The sequence below is a fragment of the Notamacropus eugenii genome, chromosome X (genome assembly GCF_028372415.1).
Source record: "Notamacropus eugenii isolate mMacEug1 chromosome X, mMacEug1.pri_v2, whole genome shotgun sequence".
Lineage (NCBI taxonomy): Eukaryota > Metazoa > Chordata > Mammalia > Diprotodontia > Macropodidae > Notamacropus > Notamacropus eugenii.
In genome coordinates, this window is record NC_092879.1 from 11,825,766 (window position 1) to 11,846,401 (window position 20,636).

General features: G+C 36.0%; 1 long non-coding RNA gene and 1 pseudogene across 1 annotated transcript; both read left to right on the top strand.

Moving 5' to 3' along the window:
• The first annotated feature begins 2,825 nt into the window (after positions 1-2,825).
• Positions 2,826-3,901, top strand: LOC140516256 (complement factor I pseudogene; annotated as a pseudogene).
• Positions 3,902-11,175: 7,274 nt separating this feature from the next.
• Positions 11,176-18,176, top strand: LOC140516477 (uncharacterized). The gene is made up of 2 exons (XR_011971374.1): positions 11,176-15,028; positions 15,625-18,176. It is a non-coding gene; the product is annotated as an uncharacterized lncRNA (long non-coding RNA).
• The last annotated feature ends 2,460 nt before the right edge of the window (positions 18,177-20,636 follow it).

A 20,636-nucleotide genomic window follows, 5' to 3' on the forward strand; every position in this document is an offset into this window, starting at 1 on the left:
AGGTTGTCTTGGGCTGGAAATCTGTTTCACTCTGACTTTTTCTGGCTTCTGCTGCTCTAGAGTTTGTTTAGAGCCATTTTTTACAGGTATTTTAAGGGCTTTGGGGGAGAGCTTGAGACCATCCATGCTTCTACTCCACCATCTTGGCTTTGTTCCTCTCTAGTATTTTTAATAGGAATGGGTGCTGTATTTTGTCAAATTAATATATTAAACAAATTAGAAGAACAAGGAAGAAATTATCTTTTGCAAAGCATTCATCACTAAATAAATGATAGAGAAGATCACAAGATAAAATTTGGACTTTATAAAATTTAAAAGATTATGTACAAATAAATATAATGTAATTAAGATTAGTGTTCAGCCTAGAGGATGATGGACTACCCGAGCCTTCTTACCTGTCGTCCAGGTCTTCGGTGATCAGCCGGATTTACGTGTAGAGAAGAGACTTTCCAGAGTCGAACAAGGGTTAAGCTTTATTCAGGGTCTTAGATACATGTGCAGGGTGAATTCTTCCTCAGGAGAGAGGAATCCTCCTCCTCCCAAGGGGCAAGGATCACACAGCAAGAAGATGGGAGCGGAAGAGGGGAGGGACCCTCTTCCCTCTAAGGGCCCCTCAGTGCAAAGAATGCCTTCAGGCTTTCCTGTCCCTACTTAAGCTCGCCCAGCCACATAGCTTGCATGTGAATACCGTGCCTGCTCTCAGCCCCTAGCTAGTCAACAACAGGTGTGCTCAGACCACAGGCCAATCACAAGGGTGGGATGCTCTCCCCAGCAAGTTTCCCACTGAGAAGAGGTGGAAATACACAAGATAGCCTGTGTTTCTCGCCTCAATCCCCAGCTGTTCCCTGGGGGTCCTCATGAGAACTCTAAGATTTAGAGGTCCTCACTTTTACCTGCCCGAGACTGTCCTCATGAAACTGAGTTTACACCCCTAACAGATTAGAAGGAAAATAGGTAACTGGAGGAAAATCTTTGCATCAGGTCTCTTTGATAATGTTCTCATATCTAAGATATTTAAGAAACTGATTAAAATTCAAGACTAAAAATCATTCCCCAATATACAATATAAATTAATAACAAATTTGTTTTTGAGTCACTCAGTAATGATCATATTTTTCTTTCTCTGTTTTGGCTCTTCCTGGTTTAGGTATCAGCATTATATTTGTATTACAAAGGGAACTTGGTAGGATTCCTTCTTCACCTATTTTTCTAAATAGTTTATATTGTACTAGAATTAATTGTTCTTTAAATGGTTAGTAGAATTCACTCGTAAATTCATCTCTCCCTTGGAGATTTTTTCTTAGGGAGTTAATTGATGGCTTGTTCAATTTCTTTTTCTAAAATGGAGTTATTTAAGAATTTTTTTATTTCCTCTTCTGTAAATCTAGGAAATTTATATTTTTGTAAATATTCATCCACTTCACTTAGATTGTCAGATTGGCATACAGTTGGGCAAAATAGTTTCTAATTATTGCTTTAATTTCCTCTTTCATTGACGGTGAATTAACCTTTTTTCTTATTGATACTTGTAATTTGGTTTTCTTCTTTCTTTTCTTAAGTCAAATTATCCAAAGGCTTATCCATTTTATTATTTTTTTCATAAAACCACCTCTTAGTCTTATTTATTAGTTCAATAGTTTTCTTAATTTTAATTTTATTAATATCTCCTTTAATTTTTAGCATTTCTAGTTTGGTATTTAATTGGGGAGTTTAAGTCTTCCCTTTTTCAAGCTTTTTTTAGTTGCATGCCCAATTCATTGATTTCCTCTTTTTTTAGTTTATTGATATAAGCATCTACAGATATAAAATGTCCCCTATGAACTGCTTTGGTATGTTGTCTCATTATTGTCTTGGATGAAATTATTGATTGTTTCTATGACTTGTTGTTTGAACCACTCATTCTTTAGGATTAGATTATGTAGTTTCCAATTAGTTTTTAGCCTATCTTTCCATGACCCTTTATTATATGTAATTTTTATTGCATCATGATCTGAAAAGAATGCATTTAATATTTCTGTCTTCCTACACTGATTGTGAGGGTTTTTATGCCTTAATTTTATGCCTTAGTACATGGTCATGTGCCACTGAGAAAAAAGAAAGATATATTCCTTTCTATCTCCATTCAAGTTTCAACTTTTCTAAAATTTTTTTCACCTCCTTAACTTCTTTCATGTTGATTTTGTGGTTAAATTTATCTAGTTCTGATTTGTGAAGCAATCACAGCTTCCTTCGCGTGCCACGCTTTTGCCCTGCCCCTGCCCCTGCCATCGTGAAGGGCTCCATGGGCTGAGGCTTGGGCAGCTTGGCCCACGAGGCTCATCCGCCACTGCCTGAGGGTCCTGCGATGTCCCTATAGACCCGGACTGCCCCCGTTAAAAGGGCTCAGCTCAGTGTCTGGCTGGTAGCTCATCAAGATGAGCTATGATTATTACTGAAATAGTGAAGAGGCTGAGGAAGTGATTTTCCCCCCCCCGTTTTCTGACTGCAGTAATTCAGAATTACTCTCCTCACCAGAGACCCCAAACCCTTCCTGCAATAAGATCCTTGCCATCGCGTAAGGTAGAACTGAATAGAGACAAATGTAGTGCAAATTTCGGGGTGTCCAGCACCCTCGCGAGCCACTTACTTCCGGCCCTTATAATTCATCCACTTGCCCTCATCATTCATCAGTTCCTTCCCCAGATGTTTGTTCCAGTGATGCCTAGCTACAAATTGCAGGCCTGTGCAGTTCATTAAAAACATAAGATGAGGTGAAAAATTAAAAACTCAGAGAAGATTCAAGTTGGAAAAGAATCCTGGACACAAAAGACACCCTAGTCAACAACATGAAACGAATTCATTGTCTTCTCTTACTTTTGTGTGTTGGCTTATGTTTTTGTAGGACTCTACCACTAGTTCAAGAGGATCTTCTAGATGAAAAGTGCTTAAAAGAAAAACACACACCTCAATCTTGTGAAAAAGTCTTCTGCCACCCATGGGAAAAATGTGTTGACAGAAGCTGTATTTGCAAACTTCCCTACCAACATCCAAAAGCTGTTAAGTCAGTGTGTTCAGCTACTGGAAAAACCTATAATAATTCCTGTCAACTAAAGAGTCATAAATGCATTTCTACGAAAGCAAAGTTTTTTAACTAATAGAACTTGCCATGGTCAAAGCCACTTCGATCTTTCTTTGAAATATGGACATACGGAGTCTGAGGGACTTGTTGAAGTCAAACTTGGGAATACTGCAGCATTCATATGTAAAAATTGGAGTATAACTGAAGCTAATGTGGCCTGCTCGTATCATGGGTTTAAAGGAGGAGCTATTGATCATAAGAAAACATTTCACTTCCCTGATGATGTTGATGATGAGATCACTGACTGTTTGCAAGCATATTGTAGAGGACTGGAGACCACTTTGGCAGAATGTGCTTTAACAAAAAGGAAGGCTAATCACAAGGATTTGGCTGGTGTGCTATGTCACACACAGGAATCAGCAGACCTCCTAGATGACAACTCATTCCAGTGTGTCAATGTAGTACATTCTAGTGCAGAAAATTGGTGATGTCATCGATGATTGTGGAGACCACAGTGATGAGCTATGTTGTAAAGAGTGCAAAAGTGGAGGTTTCCTTTGTAAATCAGGTGTTTGTATTCCAAAAACATATCAATGCAATGGTGAAATGGACTACATTAGAGGAGATGATGAAGTTAATTGTGAAGCCTTGGGGTGCTCTGAAATTCAAGGCTTGGGACGCTCTGGAGTTCAAGACTCTGAAGTTCAAGACATTAGAAATCCTGAACATGAAGTCCAAGAACAAGTTGAAATATTGAGTGCTAATATGAATGAAGACAGAAAATTATTGAAGTCTCTTTTACCCAAAATAAGCTGTGGTATTAGGAGCAACATGCATGTTTGAAGGAAAGGAATTGTAAGAGGACAGATTGCAACTGAGGGGGAGTTTCCATGGCAGGTAACAATTAAAGAAGGTGAAAAAATCCACTGTGGAGGAATCTGTGTTGGTGGCTGTTGGGTACTGACTGCTGCAACTACATATCCTCATATTCATTTTTTTTCCTTTTCAGTAGAATTGTTGCCTTTTTTTTTTTTTTTTTGCTGATTTTCATTCTTAAGTGTTTCCCATCCCTGCTACAATGATTTATCCTCTGTAATTTTTGTTGAAGGGATCCTATCTGGCCTTCCTTTGAACACCTTAAAATAAATTATCCCTAAATCTAAGGTGTGTGTCAGACTATGTTGGGCTTTCCTTTCCTTTATATCTTTTCTTTATTTAAAAAAAAATTCTTATTAAGCAATCTTAGCAATGAAATGATTTAAAAATACAAATGCCCACTTAAAATCTTGTACACTTACATTATTTTTCAATAATTATTTCTCATATAATAATTATTTCTCATTTCTTATTATCAATAACCTTATTATCAATAACAGGCCTGCCCAAACAAGGTGGTGAATTGAAATACTTTTTCTTAGTAACAAAATAATGAATAATGCAGTATTTTTCATTTTTTTCCCCTTTGGCAGTGTATTTCAGAGCATCAATTTTCATTCAGAACAATACCACAACAGAATCATGAATTCTATTGAATTAAATGTAGTGTTTCATAGCAAAAAAATTTTAATTGATCTGTACCCCCTCACTAATAATCCCGTATTCCTCTCCCTTCTACACTGAACAAATGAAACTTGAAAAATAAAGCCTTTAATACATAGCTTCATTGTCTAGCAAAGCAGATTCTCACATTGGCACCATCTTAAGATATGTTTCTTTCTGCATGTCAAGCTCATCACCTCTCTAGCAGGAGGTGAGTAGCATGTTTCAGTTTTATTCTTTTGGACTTATTGTGTTGAGTTCTAAAGGTTCTCAAAGTTATTTTTCTCTATAATGTTGTCATCATTATATAAATTGTTATCTTGTTCAGATCGCTCTAATCTGCATCAGTTCATAGAAATCTTCCTAGTTTCATCACTTCTTATAGCATAATAATATTCTATTACATTAATATGCCATAAATTATTTAGTCAATCCCCAGTTGAAAGATACCCCCTTAGTTTCTAGGATTACCCAAGTCATGGAGAGTTCTGATCCATTGGAGAAGGAAATGGTAAATGACTCTAGTATCATTGCAAAGAAAACTGTTGGACAGTGCTAAAATGATAAAAGAGGTGACATTGGAAGATGATCCCCTCATGTCAGAAGGTGTGTCTAATATACTACTGGGGAAGAGTGGAGAACTGCTACAAGGAATTCTAGTGCTAATGAAGGGGTGGGGTCAAAGTCAAAAGGAAGCTTAGCTGTGGATGGGTCTGGTGATGAAAGGGACGTCTGATGAATATTACACAGGAGCCTGAAATGTAAGATCTATGAATCATGGTAAGCTGGAGGTGGTGAAATGGGAGATGGGAAGAATAGACATTGACATCTTGGGTGTCAGTGAATGTAAATGGATGGGAATGGGTGAATTTAATTCAAATGATCACTACTTATACTACTGTGAACAAGAATCCCTTGAAAGAAATGGAAAAATGAAAGTCAATGCTCATTGACTATTGTTGATTCATAGTCAATAAAAGGGTGGAAAAAGCAGCACTAAGGTATGATCTCAAAAATGAGAGAATGATATCTGTTCAAATCCAAGGCAAACCATTTAACGTCACAGTAATACAAGTCTGTGCTCCAACCACTGATGCTAAAGAAGTCAAAGTTGAACAGTTTTATGAAAACCTATGACATCTTCTAGAAATAACATTAAAAAAAGATGATGCCTTCTTCATAGGGGATTGAAATGCCAAAGTACGAAATTGTAACACACTTGGAAAAACAGGCAAGTTTGGCCTTGGAGCACAAAATGAAGTAGGGGAGAGACTAATAGAGTTTTGTTCAGATTAACTTACAGGTCATAGCAAGCACTCTTTTTCAACAACCCAAAAAGTGACTCTACACATGGGCATCACCAGATGGTTAATATTGAAAACAGATTGATTATATACTTAGCAGTCAAAGGTGGAGAAGCTCTATACAGTCAGTTAAAATAAGACCTGGAACTGACTGTGGCTCAGATCATAAGCTTCTTATTGCAAAATTCAGACTTGAATTGAAGAAAGTCGAGAAAACCATGAGACCATATAGGTGTGACCTAAATAACATCCCTTATGAATAGGAAGTTGATGTGATGGATAGATTTAAGGGATCAGATCTGGTAGACAGAGTGAGTGAAGAACTATGGACAGAGGTTCACAATATCATGCAGGAGGCAGCAACAAAAACAATTCCAAAAAAAAAGAAGAGCAAGTAAGCAAAATGGCAGTCTGATGAGGCTTTACAAGTAACTGCAGAAAGAAGAAAAGGGAAAGGAGGAAGGGAAAAACACTCAATTGAATACAGAATTCCAGAGAATCTTAAATGAGCAGTGCAAAGAAATTAAAGAAAACAATAGAATGGGAAAGGCAAGAGATCTCTTTGAGGAAACTGGTGATATCAAGGGAAAGTTTCATGCAAAAACAAACATAATAAAGGGCAAAAAAGGTAGGGATTTAGCAGAAGAGATTAAAAAGTGGACATAAGAACACACACACACACACACACACACACACACAAACTACACAAGAAAAATCTTAATATCACCAGTAACTAAGATAGTATGGTTACTGATCTAAAGCCATTCATCCTGGAGAATCATGCCAAGTGGGTCTTATGAAACATTGCCAACAATAAGGCTAGTGGAGGTGATGGAATTCCAGACCTAAAAAATAATACTGTTAATATGCTGCACTCAATATGCCAGAAAATTTGGAAAACTCAGCAGTGGAAAAGATCAGTTTATATCCCAATCCAAAAGAAAGGTAATGCCAAGGAATGTTCAAATTACTAAACAATCTCACTCATTTCACATGCTAGTAAGATGATGCTTAAGGAAGATCTTCATCTAGGTTTCTGCTATATGTGAACCAAGAATTACTGGAAGAACAAGCTGGTTTTTGAAGAGGTAGAGGAATTAGAAACCAAATTTCCAGCATTTACTGTATTATGAACAAAGTAAGGGAGTTACAGAAAAACATCTACCTCTGCTTCATTGACTGCAATAAAGTCTTTGCCTGTGTGGATCATAATAAAGTGTGGCAAATCCTCAGAGATGGGAGTGCCAGATCATCTTACTTTTCTCCTGAGGAACCAGTTTGAGGGTCAAGAAGCAATAGATAGAACTGACCATGAACAACTGATTGGTTTAAGATTGGAAAAGGAATATGACAAGATGGCATATTGTCACCTTTTTATTAACTTATATTCACAGTACATCATGTGAAATGCCAGGCTGGATGAATCAAAAGCTGGAATTAAGGTTGCTGGGAGAAATATAAGCAATCTCAGATATGGAGAAAATAACACTCTGATGGCAGAAAGTGAAGAGGGATTAAGAAGCCTCCTGATGAAGGTGAAAAAGGAGAGTGTCTTAACATTAAAAAAAACCCTAAGATCTTAGCAACTGGTCCTATTACTTCCTGGCAAATAAAGGGAGAAGAAATGGAAGCATATCAGATTTTATATTCTTGGGCTCAAAGATCCATGCAGATGGCAACTGCAGCCATGAAATTAAAAGATACTTGCTCCTTGGAAGGAGAGCTATGGCAAATATAGATAGCAAACTAAAAAGTAAAGACATCACCTTGACAACAAAGGTCCATATTGTCAAAACTATGGATTTTCCACTGAGCACCACAGAATCATCGTTTTTGAATTGTGATGCTAGAGAAGACTTTTGAAAGTCCCTTGGACTGTAAGAAGGTCAAATCAGTCAATACATAAAGAAATTAATTCAGGCTATTCACTGGAAGGTCAAATACTGAAGCTGAAGCTTAAATACTTTTGCCACATAATGAGAAGATTGAACTCATTAGGAAAGACTCTGATATTGGAAAAGATTGAAGGCAACAGGAAAAGGGAATAGCAGAGAATGAGGTGTATAGTGTCATGGAAACAATGACCATGAACTTGGACAGACTTCAAGAGAGTGGAGGATAGAAGGGCCTAGCATGTCATGGTCCACGGAGCTATAAAAATTTGGACACAACAATAACAACAGATTATTTTCCTTTTTTATTTATTTGGGGTATTGGCCTGGAAGTGGTATAGCTGGGTCAAAGAATATAAACAATTTGATAACTTTCTGAGCATTTCAAATACATTTTCTGAGTTTCTGGACCACATAGTTCCACACTAATGTTGGTATTTTCCCACAGCCCCTTCAACATTTGTCATTTTCTTTTGTTTTATCATCTTTGCCTGTCTATATGAGATGGAACCTCGACGTTGCTTTAATTTTCTTTAATTATTAATGATTTGGAGCATTTTTTCATATGCATGTTAATATCTTGGATTTTTTTTTACTTTGAAAACTGCCTGTTTATATCCTTTGACCATTTATAGTATATATTGAGGAATGGTTCTTGTCTTAAATTTTAATCAGTTTCTTAAATATCTTAGGTATGAGACTGTTACTAAAGAGACTTGATGCAGTTGTTTTCCCCCAGTTACCTATTTTCCTTCTAATCTTAACTACAATATATTTATTTGTACATAATCTTTTAAATTTTATAGAATCCAAATTTTATCTTGTGATCTTACCATTTATTTAGTGATGAACTCTTTGCAAAAGGTAATTCTTTGTTCCTCTAATTTGTTTAATATATTGATGTCTAGGTCATTTGGAGTTTATCATGATGTATGGTATGAGGCTTTGATTTATCTGTAATGTCTGCCAGATTTCTGTCCAGTTTTCCCTGCAGTTTTTGTCAAATGAGTCCATCCTCTACTAACAGAGTTTAGAAAACAATATGCTACTGCATTTTTTTGCTTCTGTATTTTGTGTGCCTAATAAGTTCCAATGATTGATCTGTTTTTTCTTAATCAGTACCAAATCATTTTAATGATTCCTGTTTTGTTATAAAGTTTGGGTCTGGTATTGATAGATCTCTTTATTTTCACTTTTTTCATTATTATCTTCGAGATTCTTGACCTTTTCTTCCTCCAAATAAATTTCATTTTTATTTTTTCTAATTTCATAACACATTCCTTTGGGAGTTTGATTAGTATAGCACTAGATAAATAAATTAGTTTAAGTTTTTATTATATTGGCTTAACTTACCCATATGAAACCAGTGTTTCTCCAATTGTTTAGGTCTGTCTTTATTTCTGTGAAGAGTGTTTTATAGTTGAATACACATAGTCCCTGAGTGAATCTTGATAGTTAACATTCCCAAATATTTTATAGCTTTTGTGATTATTTTGAATGGAACTTCTCTTTCCAGTTCTTTCTGCTGGGTTTTGTTGGTAACGTATAGGAATGTTGGTGGTCTGTGAGGATTTATTTTATATACTGAAACTTTGCTGAAGCCATTAATTCAATTAATTTTAGTTGACTTTGATTTCATTTTTCATTGCCTCTTTAGGGTATAAAATTATATCATCTACAAAGTGATCATTTTGTTTCCTTCTGGCCTATGCTTCTTCCCCCAATTTCTGTTTCTTGTCTTGTTACCATAACTAGTATTTCTAGTGTTATGTTAAATAGCAGTGGTGATAATGGGCATCTTTGCTTTATCTTATTAGAAATGCTCCCCTCCTACCCCATTACATAAAATATTGGATTTAGATAAGTATTATTTACTATATAAAAGAAAGGTCCATTTATTCCTATGATTTCTATAATTTTAACAAAAATATATGTTGGATTTTGTTTAAAAAAGGCTTTTAGGCATCTATTGATACAATAGTATTTTTGTATAATTTGATTATTAATTTAAAAATATATTATAATCTTCCTAATGCTGTGCTCTGTGTTCTGGCATGAACACAACCTGGTTATAGTGTATGTCATTCTAACATGTTGTTTCAGTATACTTGAAAATATTTATTTAACATGTTTGCATCAATGTTCATTAGGGATATCAATCTGAAGTTTTCTTTCTCTGTTTTGTTTCTTCCAAATTTAGGTATCAAAACCACACTTGCATTATAAAAAGATTAAAAAGATGCTTTCTTTTCTTATTGCAAGCATCTTAAATATTAGAATGACTGGTTCTTGGAACGTTTGGGAAAACTCACCAGTAAATTTATCTAGTCCCAGAGTGTTTGTCTTTGGGACTTCATTTATATCTTGTGCAATTTCTCTTTCTGATATTGGATTACTTAAATAATTTAAATAAACTATTTTTATTGACAAAATTTCTTTACTTAATCTTGGTATTTTATATTTTTGTAGGAATTCATCTATTTCCTCTGTTATCAGTTTTATTAGTATATGATTGGAAAGAATAGTTTCTGATAATTTCTTTCATGTTATTCTTCCTTTGTATTATCTTTCAATTGCTGTGACTCCTTTTTCCTTTTCATTTATTTGAGCAATTTAGTTTTCTCCTCTTTTTCTCTTTAAATAATATTAGCTATTTATTTTATTGCTTTTATAAAAAAAAACTCCAGATTTTGTTGATCAGTTTAATAGTATTGTTGCTTCTATTTTTCTGAATTTTTCCTTTGAATTTCAGAATTTCTACTTTTTTATTTAGTTGTGTAGTTTTGATTTGTTGTTATTTGCAACACATTTTTCATTGGCATGCACAATTCACATTTTTGTTCTTTTTCTCTTTTCACTTTCTCTTTGAAAGTGTTCAGAGATTGAAAATTTCCCCACAGAATGGCTTTGTTATGTCCCATAAGTTTCAGTATGTTGTCTCATAATTGATATTTTCTTTCATGGAATATTCTATTATTTCTATAATTTGTTCTTTGACTTGAGTTCTTTAGAATTATGCTATTTCATCTCTAATAGATATCATTGTTGTTTTTATAGCACCTTTAGTGAATATGATTTTATTGCATTGTGATCAGGAAATGGTGTGTGTAGGGTACCAATTGGGGAAAAGCTGCAAAATACAGTAATAAATGAAAAGCCATAAAAACTTAAACTCTGTGAAAGGTTGAAGTCTGAAAATGGTGACCTATTTACAAATTGTAACTTAGATACTAAATCATAACTCAGATTCTGAGTCAAAACTTAAGATATTATGACCTATGATGGCCAAAACAAGAATATTGTGACCAGGACATGACTGATACACAAACTTATATTTGGGCATAACATTGACTTATCTCCCAAGCTCACTACCAAGCAGAAAACCAAAAATATCCACTAATAAGTAATGATGAACTCTCCAACTCCTCCTCCTTTTGTGTGTTTTCCATAATTATCACAGGAATTTTGAGGTTCTTGAGCGGGAATCCAGAAAACTGTCTGACTGCTGCCCCAGACCTAAGATTGCCCGTTTGTAAGTATTCATAGTGATTGATTAAACTACCACCTATAATGGTTTCTTCCTTTGGTATAAAAAGAACACTTCATGGTTATCGGAGAGGTACGGAGTTCCTGAGCCAGAGGAATTCTGAACCTTGGATTGGCATAGTCAGGCAGGACTGACTACCTTGGCATACCAAAGGAGTGCCAAAGGAATAGAGAATAGGCTGGGAGTGAGGGAATCCCTGGATGTCCTCCGTGTGTGTGTGGGGGGGGGTCTGTGTTGGACTACAGCATAAGTAGAGGGATGCCTTGAATGCACCAAATGGCTCTAGAGTCCCTTCTAATAGAATTATATTTCATCAGGTAGGAAAAAGGAGGAAGAAAGTAGTGGCAGTAGGTTAACCCCTCCTCACAGCATTAAAAAAAGCCACTACCAAGTTCCTAGACTCAGAGGATGAGAATAGAAAGGAATTCCAGTTAGAAGAAACATACTGGTTAACCAGGCTGAAGGAAGTTAAGTATGTAGAAAAGAAAGTGACAAGCCCTGTAATTGTGAGAGTCTCTTTCTCCTTCTCTCCCTCCATCTCTGGCTGACTGCAGGCAGATGATGAGTGTACAGGAGAGAGAGGGAGAGAGAGAGAGAGAGAGAGAGAGAGAGAGAGAGAGAGAGAGAGAGAGAGAGAGAGAGAGAGAGAGAGAGAGAGAGAGAGAGAGAGAGAGGGAGGATCATTATTTGAATAGGATCAAAAGTATTCTGTCTTTCCCTCTATATTTTTGGACGGTGGCCAGGTTCTAGGTGTAAAAGGACAGATAAGGGGAAAGGAAAGAGTTCCCCCTCTCAGATCTAAGAGAAGAAGGTCACTGATTATAGAGAAGTGGGTTTGGGGGTTGTGTTAGTGAAAGTTTCAAGGTTTGTACTTTCAAATAGAACTAACACTTAACCCTTTTCTTGGCTCACAAAAAGTGAAGAAAGGCATTTCACTGATTAGAGATAGGCAGGTGTGGGAGCTGTGTCAATGAAAGTTTCAAGGTGAAGAGAGTGAAGAGGTATACGCTGGCTCATGAAAAAGGTAAAAGGTTTGTGTGAATTGGGACACTCAAAAGGTAATCGAGTTTGATTGAAATATCTAGCTAGAATTTAGGGAGTCCTACAAACTAAAATTAAGTACTGGTCAATTTTAAAATAATTTTAAAAAATAGGATGTGTATTAAAAATTGGAATCTTTAAATTATATGAGACTCTTACTCATAATAAGAAATCATAGAGAGCTATGTATTTCTTCTGATATTGTGAACCCAGGCTTGAACTAAATTAAAACATGCTCTTAAGTGTGATAATTGGGATAGATAAAATTTACAATCTTTGGCAGTGGATTGGCTGGAAATAGTGGAGGATCCCATAATATAAAATATTTGGAATAAATAACATTTGTGTAAAATATAATGTTGTGATCAGTATTAAAGTTGTAATTTTACAATTACAATTACAATTCACAGATTCTGTGTAATACCATCTGAAACACAGATCCAGGTAAATGAATTCATCATGGTCACATTTTAAGTGAAATACTGTCTCTCCTAATTTGATGATCAGGATAAGTCAGAATTTATTACACTATTTGGCACTACGACAAATTGGGAAAGTGCATAGCTCTGAAATTTGTTCGCTGCGTGACTTTAAGCAAGTTACCTCAGTTTACTTCACATGATTAGAAGGTGCCTAACACTTCACATGACTAGAAGGTGCCTAACACAGTGCCTGGCAGAGGGCACACACTATAAATGTTAACTATTATTATTAGTTCTTTAATTAGATGTGACCAGTATACAATGCCAAAAGTGATGCTTGATTTTCTATGTAAAGTAATTTGGAAATGCATTCAACAGAATTAGAGTCACCTGATTGGTCATGTGTTTGTTTCAAGTTTTAAATACATAATATTGCTTCAAATTGGTAAGCTTTTGTATCAGTTATGTGGTGACTATTCATAATTTGTATATTATTAAAGTATGAACTGAAAGAAACAAAAAGATGATAGAAAAATTGTTTAAAACTAGTTGCATCATTTATCAGCCCTGCTAACCCTGTCATATAATGTTTTGCAATTGCCACTTAGAAAACTGGGTATTTCAACCTTTGCCTATAGTTAAGAGGAAGTTACAGCTAAAACAACTTGTCTATCACTTATGAAAGTCATAAGATTGTTGACTAAATTATTTGGGGCTATTGCTTTAATGATAAAACCTAAAAATGATAATTGATTACTGTGTGTAGAAAGGAGGGGAATGAGGTGGAAGCCTTGTCTGGATTGGTTCTGTCCATTCAGAACAGTCCTCTTTGGGATGTGAGGATGAGCAGCAGGGTTAGTCTATTCCACCTTAGGGGAGCAGGGATAGTGGTGTCAAACAGCACAGCCTACAACAGCTCTGAGGGTAGATGGGGTGGATACCCCTGACTCCCCTTCCTTAGGAAGACTGCTAAAGTCATCTCTGATGCAGAGCTATCGGGGGTGACCAGAGGTCCCATGTGCCAGTTACCATATACTGAAGTCCTAAAAATAAACTATGACTGCTCTGGTAGGTACTGGTGCAGAATGCACAATGCTATATGGGAACCCTGAAAGACATCCTGGCAAGTGGGTAGTCATAGAAAGAAATGGGAGAAATTCAGTCAGGACAAAACAAACTAAATTAAGACTTGCCACCCAGAAAGTATAGGAGATTTGCCACCCAGAAAGTATGTGGCTTGCATCAGTTCAGAGGAAGAATATATATCTGGTGGATAGGCAGGGGCATCAGAACCTCCGTGGGGTCCTTGTTGATTCCTCTTATTTTGTAAACTTGCCAGGTCCCTGGAAACCATCCGTGTGGGCAAACCCTTGGAAAAGAGCTTGTTTGAGTTATGGAGTTAGTAAACAATGAACTTGGCTTGCTAAGAATTTGTAAGTTTGTGTATAATATAGAAATGATTTCTAATGATTGGCTTTTGCACCAGGACAAATTTAAATTTGAGAAGGAAAGAAAAACAAGTAAAAGATGTTAAGTAAAATCTCTTATGCACGTGAGTCCTGGCAAATTTCCATTGCTTATTACATCTCCATGAGAGTAAAAATAATTGTACCTAGCCCTAAGCTGTGATTGGTGAAACTCGCTGTTTGAGGTGAAAGCTATTAGGATTGTAACTGATTTTGTTCTGATGTTTGAGGTTCAAATCCAGGTATAATTGTCTGATGGATCATAATAATCCATCAATGGTCAATAGTCAATAATCCACCATTTGAGAGAAATTCCACGAGCTGCTCAGAGGGAATGTAATCCTGTACTGTTACAGGTGGAGGTTTACATCTGGGAAAAGTTGAGAGGACAACCTTGGCATCAGCCTAAGGTGGGATCCTCCTGGTTCAGTTTCTACATTGTGTTCCTTTGAAAATGAATGTTTCTCACCTGGCTATTCCTGAGTCTGGCTATAAGGTGGAATTGATACTACAAACTGTAACTCTTATCTGAAATCAAACAGAACTAAGTATGCTTTATCCTGTCATATATGTGCCCTTAGGCTTTAGCCTGAAGGACCAGTTTGACTTTGCTATGATCCTGTCTCCAGATTTTCCTGTTGGAGCATATTTCTGTAATCAGAGCAAGTGGTCAAGAAAAGATATGAGCACAATGCAAGTATGTGAGACCTTGTTGTTTTCAGTCTGAACGTGAAGTAGTTCCACATCCCGAACAACTAGGTAAATCAGTACTCAGACTTGTGATCTGCCTGCCTACATAGTCATGTGAAAGATTATACCCCTGAAATAGTTCATCCTTTCTGAACAATATGAGAATAATTAAGCAAAGACAAAATAAGGTCCTTAAATATTTCAAAACGATGTAAGAATAATTGGGTAATGGTCCAATTGATTGAAGGGCCTACCTGTTATTTTGTTGGTTACTGAAACTAAATCAGAAATATCTTCGATTTGGTTTGGGGAAGAGAATTTCAGTGCAATCATTTTTTAGAGGGAGATAACTTCTGGAATTTTTACATTATTTGTTTATTTATTATTAATTTTTGCATTGATTGAAAGTCAATTTCATTTAAAATTTATTACTAATGTGGAATTAATGCCTGTTTGAACCATGTGTCCTGTGGTACAAGTATGTTTTACTATAAACAACTTATTGATATGCACTGTTTTGGAATTATTTAAGTATCCTCCCAAGTCCTTTATTATAATTGGAATAAAGTCAGCCTCTTATAAGTAAATTCATTTGTATAACCATTGAACCCATGGTGGAAAGCTTCTATCTGCAAGAATGTTGTTACTTATGTTTTCATATACAGGATTGAATCCCCAATAGCATCTGATCCTCCAAAAGGAGTTGGAATCAGAGTGGAAAATTTTGAGAAAGCAACAAGATTGAACAATCCTGTATGTCAAATATAAATTATTCTAATGGAGCGTGTAAAAAAAGAAAACTCTAAATTTTCTGAAGCTTCAAGAACACTCTGGGTTCCTACTTTGACGTTCCCCCTTACAGTTCTATTGTTAACACCAGAACTCTAAGGTTTGACCTTGTCTTCACAATGTGAACTAGTTATTGGAGAAGTAAAATTTGAGAGGCTACACTAAACTTGTACTGAGATCTGTTTTGTAAAAGATTTTAACAGGAACATCTAAGGAGTCTCTACAAGCTTCCTGGAACCAGAAAAACAATTCTACTGAAGAGCTGCCCCTGAGGACAAGACATTTTCCAGGTTGCCCCAAAAAAAGTTTTTCCAGAGGCCAGACAACAACTTCATGGGACATCTGGATTCCAAGTTGAAAGTTATTAATTAAAATGGACTTTGAGAATGAGTTGAAAGTCATCGCTGTATAAGTCTTCTCTTCACAAAAAAGGGGAAATTGAGGAAATCAAATTGTTTTGATCCCACTATGTAATTGATTTTGTTCTGTCACCTGCAATATGTTATAAAACTATGCAAGCCATGTTTACATGTCTCTGAACCAAGTTTAGAAATTCAGTTTACCCATTAATCCCCAAATGTCATTGGTTCCCAGAGGTGGGAAGGAAGAAAATTGTAACAATTGTGGTTAATTACTTTTCTTGGTCATGTTGTTTTCTTATCTGTACTGTATTGCTTATGTGATTTATGCTTACAAATGAGATCATCCTGGCTGTACCCAAAAAGGCCCCAAACACTCTAGTATAGAGCTGTCCCAGGGACATTGATGAGGATATTTGAAAAAAATTGTATGGCTGGCTTTTCAGGGGTGAATTGTAGGCTATGAATTGGGAAAAAATCTCAAAAATACAGTAATTAGTGAAAAGCCATAAAAACCTAAACTCTGTGAAAGGTGGAAGTCTGAACATGGTGACCTATTTGTAAATTGTAACTTAGATACTAAATCATAACTTAGGCACTGAGTCTTAAGATACTATGACCTACTATGAAATATGAAAGCCATAACCCTAATAATATGCCTGGGACATGACTGATAGCACAAACTTACGTTTGGTTTAACTTCCAAGTTCATTACTAAACAGAAAACCAAATATATACATAATCAGTAGTGATACACTCTCTAGCTCCTCCTCTCTTTGTCTGTTTTCTGTAATAACATGGGGGTTTTAGGGTTCATGAGCAGGGATCTACAGAACCGTCTGGCTGCTGTCCCAGACCAATGATTGTCCCTATTTGTAAGTATTCATAATGATTGAACAACCTCCTATAATCCGTCTAGAGCTCTGTGGCCTCTTCTTTTGGTATAAAAAGAACACCCCACAGTTATGGGAGAGGTACAGGGTTTCCCAGCCAGGGAAATTCCAGATCTTATAGTGTGTTTAACATTTCTGTTTTTCTATATTTTTAGAGGGTTTTTATGCCTCAAAATATGGTCAACTTTTGTTGAGGTGCCACATACAGCTGAGAAATGCGTGTATGTTATATGTATGTATGCATGTATATGTGTGTGTATATATACATATACATACACACAGACACATACATATATCTATATCTATCTTTATCTCCTTTCTATTCCTCTTCAATAATCACCAGAGAGTTGTCATTTCTAATTTTTCTAAAGTTCTGTTCACATTTTTAACTTCTTTCTTGTTTATTGTTTGGTTCATATGAAGCACAATAGATTTTACTCTAGCCCCTTATTTAAAATCTATATTAATTATTGCTCTTAATCAGCATATTATATAATGCTATTTTCTAAACCACTCTGTTACCCTCCATTTTATAGGTGAGTTCATTGTGTTTACATGCACAGTTATGATTGTTAACTGTGTATTTCCCTCCATTCTGTCCTCGTGTACTTTTTCCTCTCTTTTCTCTCACCTCCAGCTTTATAAATAAGGTGTCAGAAAAGAGGGATTTACACTTAACACTTGTGATCTTACAAATGAAATTATCCACTTCCCCTCTGCTGCAGCTCTTCTCTTGCTCTTATGCCATTCCTGATCCAGGTTTTTGCTTTTCCTTCTGTTCGTTTTAACCTTTCTTTTACATTCTTCCCTCCAACCTACTAGTTTATTTTACTTATGACTATTCCATTATGTCCTCTCTTTTAGAGCCTTCTCTACTCCTCCTTTGTCTTTGTTCCCTCATGAGTTTAATCTATTTCTGTACTAAAATCTGTGTGTATGTGTGTGTTGAGGTGGGGGGGATTTGTGTTCAATCTTCCTTTATCTGATTCAGGTGAAAATAGGAGTATTCTGGAGCCATATTGGCTTATGAGAGTCTGTTATTAAAATTTCAGGATGAACATTTATACTTTGGAAATCAGCAAATGTTACAAATCGAGTTTTGATTTATTATTTTGTTGATTGTTTAGGCTTAATAAAGTGAAAGAGAAGATGCTAATAATTTATATTAAGCTAAAAGGTGTACATGGGTTCATGCCACATACCCTCCACAGTGAGCCAGTTGTTAAACATTTACCAGCACATCACTATATAAAAATAAGGTTTGTAGGATGAGCCTACCATTCCTTCCTCCATGACTGTATACTTTTTATTTTATGCATCACTATTTCGTAATATTGATTTCCCTCCCACTTTTCCTCTTTCCTACCCCATTATATTCCCTGTCCCTCTTATTTTTTGCCTTCTCTAAAACCATTAAAACAGGACAAAGCAACTGATAGATTTTGTCATTTTAACCTTTATCTACTATCCTTAAAGATATTAGAGTTCTGAGTGGACATTTGTTTCTTGTCCCACTCTTAATATGTAAACAATTTATCTCTGTTTCAAATAAACCATTATGTATATTTTTCTCTATTTCTCTTTAGACCTGTGTTTCCATTTCAAAATGTCTGCTTGTTTGTGGCCTTTACATCAGTAATACTTGGAATATTCTTTCCTATTAAAAATCCGTTTTCCTCCTGTACAATAATGTTTAAATTTGCTAGATAGGTTATCCTCACTTTGTAATTCCTATTTAATAACTTTATTTCTTGCCATGTGGGATGTCACATTTCAACCTCTCTTGTCCTTTATAACAATGACTGCTAAATCTTATGTGAGCCTTAGTGTGGCTCCTTGGCACTTGAATACCTTCTTGTTAGCAGATTAAATTATATTTTTTTTCTTTTACAGGGAATCTCTGGATTTTGGCTGTGATAAACCTGGGAGTTTTCATTTTGAACTTTTCTTTCTGGATGTGGATGGTGGATTCTTTCTATTTTTTACTTTGTTCTCTGGTTCTAAGAATTCTGGGAAGTTTTAATTTATTCTTTCTTGAAATATGTGTGAGAAAATACAAGATTATAGACTCCAGCTGTGCAGATAACTCTTATTATTCTGTATTTCATAGGCTGAAAAATGCACACATCCCCTTCCCTCAGAAACATTTCTTTGAGATAAACTGAGTTTAACCCTTCCTGATATCCAGTTGATGTGAAAATTGACCTTTGACTGTGATTGGTTTAGACTTTTCTTGATAATGCTGCAGAACGCTGCCTAAAAGCAGTGTATAAAAGTAATATAACGCTCAGTGTAGATGCTCTAGATGAATATCTACCTGGCTAGCCAAATAAAAACCTCTTTGCTTAATCTCTGGATTCCTACTTACTTACTGACTCCCCCTCTTCATGGATGCTTTGAGGCTGATGATTAATGACACCTGAAGATCAACTTCAACTTTAATTCTACCATGTATGGTAGCCAGACTTTTTTTTCTGATCATCATTATCAGTCTATTAATTTTTCCTGATCTGTTTTCCAGGTCAGTTGTTTTTCCATATTGTATATGTTAGATTTTCTTGTTTTTTTCCAATCCTTTGGTTTTGTTTTAATGGTTCTTGTTGTTTTGTTGAATCATTGTTCTTTATGTCTGGCCTATTCTAACTTTCAGGGCATTCAGTTCTATTGAATGTTTTCTACTGTCAATTTCAAGATATCAGTTTTCCTTTCCATTCTTCTCTCCTTGGCGTTTCAATTCTGTATCTCTTGTTTTATTTCTTCCAGACGCTTTTATAATCCCTTTTACCAGGTTATTTTTTTTTCTTGAGGCTTTTCATGGACTTATTTTGGGATCAGCATCCATTTCATGGCTTACCTTCTGGGGGTCTCTCAAACCGAGGAGTTTCCTCATGGAATTTGGAGTTTTCCTTGATTTGCTCCTCTTATCTATCTCAGTATTTAGATTGGGGGGTCTTATGTTTGTGTCAAGCCCCCAAACAGAAGGGTGTGTGCATTGTGGCCCAGACTAGACTCTTCCTTCCAGCTACTCTAGGGCTGGGCATACCACTCTGTTACTTCTCCCTGCTATAAGCTTTGCCTGGGCTCCTTCCCATCTGCTGCTGCACTCAGGGGCTGCTTCTATGCTCGTTTCCCTAAAGTCCACAGGCTTCACAAATTTCTCAGATTGGATTTCTCCTAGGTCTTTCTCAACTATTCTTGCACCACTGGTGTCTCATTGGACTACCTGAACCTGAAAACCCCAAGTCTGCTCTTTCTGGCTGGTCATGTTCTTTGGGGGAAGGTTTGGTCTCTGTTGGGCTGGGTTTAGGCACTGGTTGGCTTACTGGACCTACCTGGAATGCCTTGGACTTTATCTCTTTTGCTGGGCTCCTGCAGGCACAAGTTTCTGGGAAGGTTTCCCTTGGGATCAAGTGTTTCTGGCCTCAGGGAGGGAATGTCATATTGGACATATGATTTTCCTCTTCTCTACCAAAAAATCTAGGAGGGAGCTGGTCACTTATCTTCAGTTATTATTTTCACTGTGGCAACCAGTTTCTCCCCATTAATGAGACTCAGATCTGATATGAAATTTTCCCTTGTTAGTTTGTTTATCTATGCATGGCAATAATATGGTCATTTCATGCTTCAAAAGGTGAC